Genomic DNA, 8,360 nt, shown 5'->3' on the forward strand with positions numbered 1-8,360 from the left:
GATCTGCTCAAGATAATATTTATTTTAACACATCATTTGGAAATATCTGCTTCATTTCATTCTCTATGTTGAATGAAAACGTTATATCATTTGGACCTGAGCCTCAGCAAAGAGCGCCCTGTCGTCACTAGGCTGTAAAAACGACCTCCTCTTCCTCCTTTCCATGCTCTGTTCCCTGGACGTCCACCTGTTCCAGGTTTAAGTTCTGGGCTAGATTAGTGACGTCTGAGAAGAGAGACTTCAGGGTACCTCTTGCCCTCTCATTAAGCAGAGCATGGTATAAATACCTTAGCAGCATTCCGGACTAAAGCTTTGTCAAAACAACTGCTACTGAGTAGTTTTAATTTGTGGATACGAAATGTTATTTGGAAAAATAAAGTTCTCTGTGCCTTGCAGTATTTTTACACTGTGGTAGGGTTCGGAGTGCTGGAGAAAGCACTTCAAGATCTAAAACCCAGCCCTGTTATTAGTAATTCATTTGCTTTAGCACATATGGGAGATAATGTGTTCCTTGGCATTTGGGTCCAGGTGGGCAGCTCTGCCAGCAACAACTTGGAAATGCTGCAGAGCTGAGTGCTCTGTGGGCTGCGGCAGGGCGGTAAGGAGGCTGCCCTCCTGCTGAAGCTGCGAGGGCAGTTGGAATGGCGCTTCTTTTATCTGGTTAAAGCAAGTTTCCAGGCTTAGCTAAGCATATTGTGCAATCTAGCACCACTGAATGCCTATGGGAATGCTCTAAGATGCCCAGTGAGCATTTCTTTGTGCAACAGTGCATTTTCATTTCCAACGTAATACTCTTTTGAGCCCAGTTCTTGTATCTAAAGGTCATATGGTGTCAGGGCCATGGGGTTGGGTGGGGCCTAAGGGTCATGGGTTAAAATCCAGAGTGGGATCCTGTACGTTCTCAGTAAATTCTATGCCAGACTATGGAAATAAATGCTCTACAAGAGGAGACACCATTACTTAGTAAATGTACATGTAAACGAATTGCTTAATCCATGAATCATCAAAATTTATTCAACATCTCTGTAGTTGTTAGTGGTAATAGAGAAGAACAATACTGTAACCCACCTATTTTGGACACTTAGGTATCCAACAAATACTTTTCATTAGTTGATTATTATACAAGTCAGTGGCTGATGATAGAAATTCACTCATAATTTATCTTTGGATTAGGATTGCATGATGTCATGTCCTCCCACAGCTGGTGTGCCCTTTTATTTTATTTTGAGGCAAAGTCTCACTCTGTTGCCTAGGCTGGAGTGCAATGGCACAATTTTGGCTCACTGCAACCTCCGCCTCCTGGGTTCAAGTAATTCTCCTGCCTCAGCCTCCTAAGTAGCTGGGATTACAGGTGTGGGCCACCATACCTAGCTAATTTTTTGTATTTTTAGTAGAGACGGGGTTTTACCATGTTGGCCAGGCTGGTCTCGGACATCTGACCTCAAGTGATCCACCTGCCTCAGCCTCCCAAAGTGCTGGGATTACAGGCGTGAGCCACTGCACCCAGTTGGTATGCCCTTTCAAAAAAAAAGTTATTTTTAATTTTTGCGGATATATAGTAGGTGTATGGGGTGCATAGATGTTTTGATACAGGCATGCAATGCATAATAATCTCATCATGGAAGATGGGGCATCCAGCATTACAAACAATCTGGTGTGCCCTTTTAAAAGAGATTTCACTCAGGCTGTTGCTGAAATGAGCTCGCGTTTCTCAGTGTAGTACACACTACAGGTATTGATCGGCTTACCACCTATGCAACTTACGACCATTCGACTTTACGACCACAATCGCTAGCCACAACTGCTCCGCATCTGGCAGCGCAAACGTTGCCCAGCTGGGCGTACAACAGTGCAGAGCAGCTTCCAGCAGCACTACCATCTCCGCATGCACCATTTCAACTGTACATATAGCCTACTCAACTTACGACCAAATCATGTTACGACCAGTCCGCAGTCCCGACCATGGTCGTAAGTCGGGCACTGGCTATAATGCCATAGAGAAGTGACCAGGAAGTGTGCTGCATACAGAGAGGAATCAAGTATGAGAGTAACCTTTTTTTACAGCACGTGCTGTACAAAGTCCTCCGGGCTCCACCCGCAGGATGCTCAGAGAGCCCTCCGTGCAGCGTTTCTCAGACTGCCTCCCTGCGAACACCCCAGGTCACAAGCAGCTGGCCTTTTCACCCATGCAGAAAATGGCTTTGCTCACATCATCATAGCGCTTTGATTCCAAAACACACACAACAAAGTCTTTCATACATTTCTCTTTATTGATTTCCCCCTAACAAGCAAATAAAAGATGTGGAGTCACATATCACTGTCCATCAAGAGACAGTGGTCACTGATGAACGGATCAGTCCGAGGCCAGTGCTGTCCAAGTGACTATCAGTGCCCCCCTTGAAGGGCAGGATTCAAATCACGCTTCTCTCATCTTTAGACGTCTAGCCAGAGGAGGGAAGAGTGCCCTGAATCTTGACATGTCAACTCAGGATTCACCGGGATCGGAAGCCCAAGCCCTTCCGTGAAGCTTCCCTGAGCCCTTTGACCGCCCTCCCACCCGATGTCTCCCTTGCATGGCCTCCTACTGCACCCCTTCTCAGATGGTGACTTCAATCTCATACTGTTCTGTAATGTTTTCATGCGTGTTTGTCTTCATTCAGCCATGGAATACAACATTAGATTAGGTGGTCACCCCTCTCTAAAGGGTTGACATTGGACTGATCCTTCAGTGATTAATATCACCAGTTGGGATCCTTAGGAAACAGACTCTGGAATGGAGATTAGCACGCACGAGTTTCTCAGGGAGTGCTTGTGGGAGCAGCACCCATGAATGGAGAGGAAGGAAGTGGCATCAGGAGAAGGGAGAGAAGGGAGAAGCTGAGCCATAAAGGCTTCAGCCAACCTCACAGGGGCCTCTGGAGCTGAGATAGCCTTTTAGAGTTGCCCTGAGTTAGGGCAAGGGGACAGGCCTGTGCCCACGAGATAATCAGTCATTGGATGTGGGCTCCTCCGAAAAGGAAGACTGACCTTGGGAGAGGCATCTCTCTTTGGCAGAACCGATACCAGAAGGCAGCTAGCAGCCAAGGGCTATCTGCCGGCAACACTTTGAACAACTGGGAGAATAAGTTCTTCATTTCGGCAGAGGAATCTCAGCACTGTGATATAGCATCCATAGCAACGAAACACAAACACATAAAGAAAGAGTGTTCCAGGTAGAGGAAACAGAAAATGTAAAAGCCCTATGTCAGGGTGAAAGGAAATTTTCATCCACCCTCTGAAGCTGTGCTCTCTGAAATAGGCTTGACTTTAGACAGACAAACAGGAGAAAAGGCATGCACATTTATTAACATGCAAGTGCATAGAAGACACACAACATATGAAACTCAAAGAGGGGCCAGATGGTTGAAGTTTAAATATCTTCTTCACAGGGGAGAGGGAAGGGAAGATATAGGCATTTTTAGGGGAAGAGCAAAGGATTTTTAGGGGAGATGAATGGGCTTGAAGAATAGGCAACAGCTTGGGTTCTGGGTATAGAGTCTACTCTAGTCTTTCTTCCTGCAAAGATATCTGGTTGATGAGCTATCCAGGGAAGGAATTAACAACAATTGGATATCTTCTGGAGGATCTGGCATTTAGGTAGATAGGGGAGCTTTAGAGAGAACCTCCTGCCCCCCGCCATATTTGCTGTTTCCCAGGTACACTCAGCTTGATCTGACAAGCTTGATTTGACATATTTTGGGTTATCAATTTTCTTTTATTCATTTGGAAAGAGGGTCTTACTCTGTTGCCCGTGCTGGGGTGCCATGGCCTCATAACAGCTCACTGCAGCTTGAAATTCCCAGACTCAAGTGATCCTCCCCTCTCAGCCTCCCAAAGTGCTAGGATTGCAGGTGTGAGTCACTGCACTTGGCCTGAGGTATCATTTTCTAAGCCCCAACACTACAAGGGTTAGGTTGGCATGTGCAGGCAATGGGAAGAAAAAATACAAATCCATCCATGGGAATGTCATCAAAGATGGGGAGTGAAGAGAAGGCAGGAGCTGATTGTCCACGAGTTCAGTATTTATTCTAGTAGCAGTGGGGAGTTTTTTTGAGGATTTTAAGCAGAGGAGTAGCAAGGATTTATTTATACTTTCAAAGATTGCCCTGGGCTGCTGGGTGTGCATAGGCTGTGTGGGTGGGTGTACAGTGGGGGAGACAGCAAGGCACAGTTGTAGCAGTCAGGGTGTGAGGCTGTGGTAACTTGGAGGAGGGTAATCATTGTGAAGCTGATGAGGAGTGGCTGGATTCAGGATTTATCTTGGGGGCTAGAGCCAATAGGACTTGCTGATAGGTGGAATATAAAATATGGGAGGGAGAGAGAACCCGAGATGACTCCTAGGTTTGTGGCCTGCCCAACTGGGGAGCTGGTTAGAATATTAGCTAAGACAGGGCAGACTGGGAAAGAAATAATTCAGGTGTGGGTATGTGTGGAGCGGATGGGAAAGTAGAGGGCAAAGGAGGCTTTGGGATTGTTTTGAACATGGTAAGTTTGAGATTCTTGTCTTAGTTTTCACTCCCAGAGACAAATTCTGAGACAAGAGTTTGAACCCAAGTTTGTTGCAATAATTTATTGCGTTTATTGTTATGCAAACAATAAACTTGGATCCTTGGAAGCGAACCAAGGAAACACAGATTGGGACGTGTGGAAGGAAGACAAGGAAGACAAGGCAGGCAATTAGGTGGTGACTTTATTTAAAAAGGCACCAGTGTATATACCAATGGAGCTTAATACCACTGGGGAACTCTGGAAAACAGTATAGACCATGCCGCTCACAGTGGTTCCCTGGGAAAAGTAAGGAGGCTGGGGTAATTATCAACTACTCCTGTCAGTGCTCTGGGATTAATTGATTCCTTGGGGTGATTGATTCCTTGGCACTTCTGCCAGCTCTAGGCTGGGGCACAGCAGGCTCAATAGCCAGAGGACATCCCAGGCAAAGAGGCAGGGGCTGGCAACTGGAAGCCAGCCTGGTGGGCACTGAGATGGCAAGGGCTAAAGGGATACCAGTTGGCAAGTAGAGTTTCATAGTCAAGGCCTGGTTAGGACACCAGATATCACAGGAGAGGAGCTGGTATCCAGCGGGGCCAAATGCAAGGGCTAATATCACAGCTCAGCCTGGAGTCACAAAGAAAAGGCGAGCAGCAGGCGAGGCAGTGGTTGGATGAGAGTGATGCCCATGGACAGAGCTTTTGGGCATTGGCACATCTTTTGAAGACCCTGAGTCAATATTAACAGTGGGCATCTCCAGTTCCAGAATCTCAGTGAATTGACTGAGATCGAGTGCATCGTCCAAGGATGTCAGAGTTGCTTCAGTGGGGAACTTGCCTAAAGACTGATGAGGTGACTTTTCGAGGCTGTCTACAGACCTGATCTTCTAAAAGAGTTCCTCTTTTACAAATGCAGAAACTGGTGCAAGAAAGGTAAGAAAAACCCTTAGACTCTAAAAGTTTGCTGACGCCCCTAGCTAAAGAACACTGCACACATAAAAGCTCATCTCAGTGACTTTTTCCACAAAGGAGGTGTGAATATTTTATCAATATTCATGAAAAATAATTTTGTAAGATAAGCATGTCAAAATATCTCAAAGCTCACATTTTCCAGAATTCTTTTTGTCCCATATTACGCTTTAATGCACCGTCATTTATCTGGGGCAGCATAAGTGCCCCAGGCAATGGTAATCACTTCATTATTTAATTGAGGTCCTAATTATATTAGAATCTATTGTCAAATGTGGTCCTGTCTTCATTACAACCATAAATAAATGGAAGTGTTGGACTTTTCCTACAAGAATAGTTGAATTTAACTTCTCAATATTTCTTTCTTTTCTTTCCTTGCCTTGCCTTTTCTTTTCTTTTCTTTTCTCTTCTCTTCTTCTTCTCCTTCTCCTCCTCCTCCTTCTTCTTCTTTTTCTTCCTCTCTCTCTCTCTCTCTTTTAACAGAGCCTTGCTCTGTCACCTAGGCCGAGGGACAGTGGCATGACCTCAGCTCACTGCAACCTCCACCTCCCTGGTTCAAGTGACTCTCCTTCCTCAGCCTCCTGAGTAGCTGGGACTACAGGCATGTGCCATCACGCCCAGCTAATTTTTGTGTTTTTAGTGGAGATGGGGTTTTTCCATGTTGGCCAGGCTGGGCTTGAACTCGTGAGCTCAGGTGATCTGCCCATGTTGGCCTCCCAAAGTGCTGGGATTACAGATGTGAGCCACCGCGCCCGGCCAAACTTCTTAATGTTTCATTTCCCACCCCAGGTCATTCTACCTTTTTGAGCTGGGAACTAAATTTAAGCCACGAAGATTTTTTTTTAACCAAAAAGAGCACAAACTTTGCAATTTAAATATAATCAGCCTCCCATTTGGGAGATGGTCCTCAAGCATCTTCATGACACTATTGTCCTCTTGGCTCCAATTCCTACACTTAGCAAATCATACTTGTGTTCTTTCATGGTTGTTTGGCTTAGCTTTGCTCTTAAAAAGTGTTTATGGGCCAAGCATGGTGGTTCATGCCTGTAATCCTAGCAGCTTGGGAGGCAGAGGCAGGAAGAAAACTTGAGCCAGGGAGTTTGACACTAGCCTGGGCAATATAGAGAGACCCTGTCTCTACAAAAAAAATTTAAAATAATAGTAATTAGCTAGGCACAGTGGTGCATGCCTGTAATCCTAGCTAGTCGGGAGGCTGAGGAAGGAGAATCACTTGAGCTCAGGAGGTAAAGGCTACAGTGAACTATGATCATGTCACTGCACTCCAGCCTGGGTAACAGAGCAAGACCCTGTCTTTGAGAGGAAAAAAAAGGTATTTATGATCCTCCCCAAATAGACTCCATCCTTTCATTTCTCACTGAACTCTCAGACAGAGCTTCTTAACCTGAAGCTCATGAGTCTTGTGAATTTATAAAACAGCTCCCAAAATTGCATGGATACCTCAAAATTATAGAAAATTTGATTTAGCTCTGCATTTGAGCCTCTCCAGGGTAAAACTCTTGCTGCAGCTTCTCAAAGGAATAGATAACCTGAAACCAGGCAGAACAAAACAAACAAATAAAAAAACCCCAAAATTTTGTTTTTGAAAATCCCCACTTTAAAAAAATTTTTATACAAATAATTTTCCTTTTTTCGTTTTGTTTTCCTCTTTAAGCCAGCTCTCCAGGGCCTCAGCCAGGCTGCTCCTCATCATCGAATCATCCTGAAATAGCTTCCACAGACCTTCCCCTCGCATCAGACCAAGTAACTCTCAGCTATACTCCAGACCCGTGCAATGAGGTAGAAAATTACGTCCCTCCCCCTCCGATTCTTAAAGTAGTTATTTTTTTTCCAGGAATGGACATAATTAAGATTTTAAATTTGTTCTCATTGCTTTATAAACTGTAATTATGGATCCGGCTCTAATAAAGATGTCTCCGTGAGTTAATCATGCCAGGGAACAGAAAAACTCAGGGACAATCAGAATCACAGCCAGAAGGGGGCAGTCCTTCTCACTTTACACCTAAAACTGTGGCTCCTACTGTCAGGCTCCATGTTCGTGAGCAATGCACCACAGCCCCCGTGGTGCCAGCTCACCAGGTCACATGCTGACTTTACCAGTGCATGTATGCTAATTAGTTATCATTCACTTGTCTGCCTCTCTAAAGGAATGGGGACATTCTCCTAGAATTTGTCTTCTAAGCTTTTCTGTTGACCCTGGAAAGAAATGGTGGACATCCTTGTTGTAGGGTGTCTCATTTTGGGAACACAAACTGCAGATGCATTTGTGGTTGGCCAAAAGGAGCCAGGCCAAGAAGTTTGGCCATTTCATCAAAGGCAATGGGAGGCCACTGAAGGTTTTAAGTGGAAAAGAATGATCAGATTTGCATTTGAGAAGTATCAGTTTGGAGAATAAATTAGGGAGGCATCAGATTTGGAGGCACAGAAGCCAGTCGGAAGGCTGTTTTTCAGGCTAGAAAAGTGGCGATCTGTTGTAGGTTGGCTGCAGTATATTTGGAGACAATTGGTTAGATGCAGGGATGTTTATGGAATAGGAATTGACCAGCTTACTGTGGAGGGGATGGGAAGTGAGGCAGAAAGGAGTCACAGATGACATCTTTATTTGTAGATTGGGTCGGGGTAGATGGTGGTGTCAATTAATAAGATAGGAAACCTAGAGAATGAGCGGTTTACTTATGGGGGAAAAAAGGTATGAGGAATTCAACTTGGGACATGCTGATCTGGAGGTGCCTACAAACCGTTCAAGAAAAAGCATCCCACAGGCAATTAGACGTGCAAAGCCTGGAGGTAGGGGAGAGGTCTGGTCCCTACCCAGACCCACATGGTTTGAAACACAGGCCCATCCCC

The sequence above is a fragment of the Sapajus apella genome, unplaced genomic scaffold (assembly GCF_009761245.1).
Source record: "Sapajus apella isolate SASKATOON/1434 unplaced genomic scaffold, GSC_monkey_1.0 scaffold30, whole genome shotgun sequence".
Taxonomy (NCBI): domain Eukaryota; kingdom Metazoa; phylum Chordata; class Mammalia; order Primates; family Cebidae; genus Sapajus; species Sapajus apella.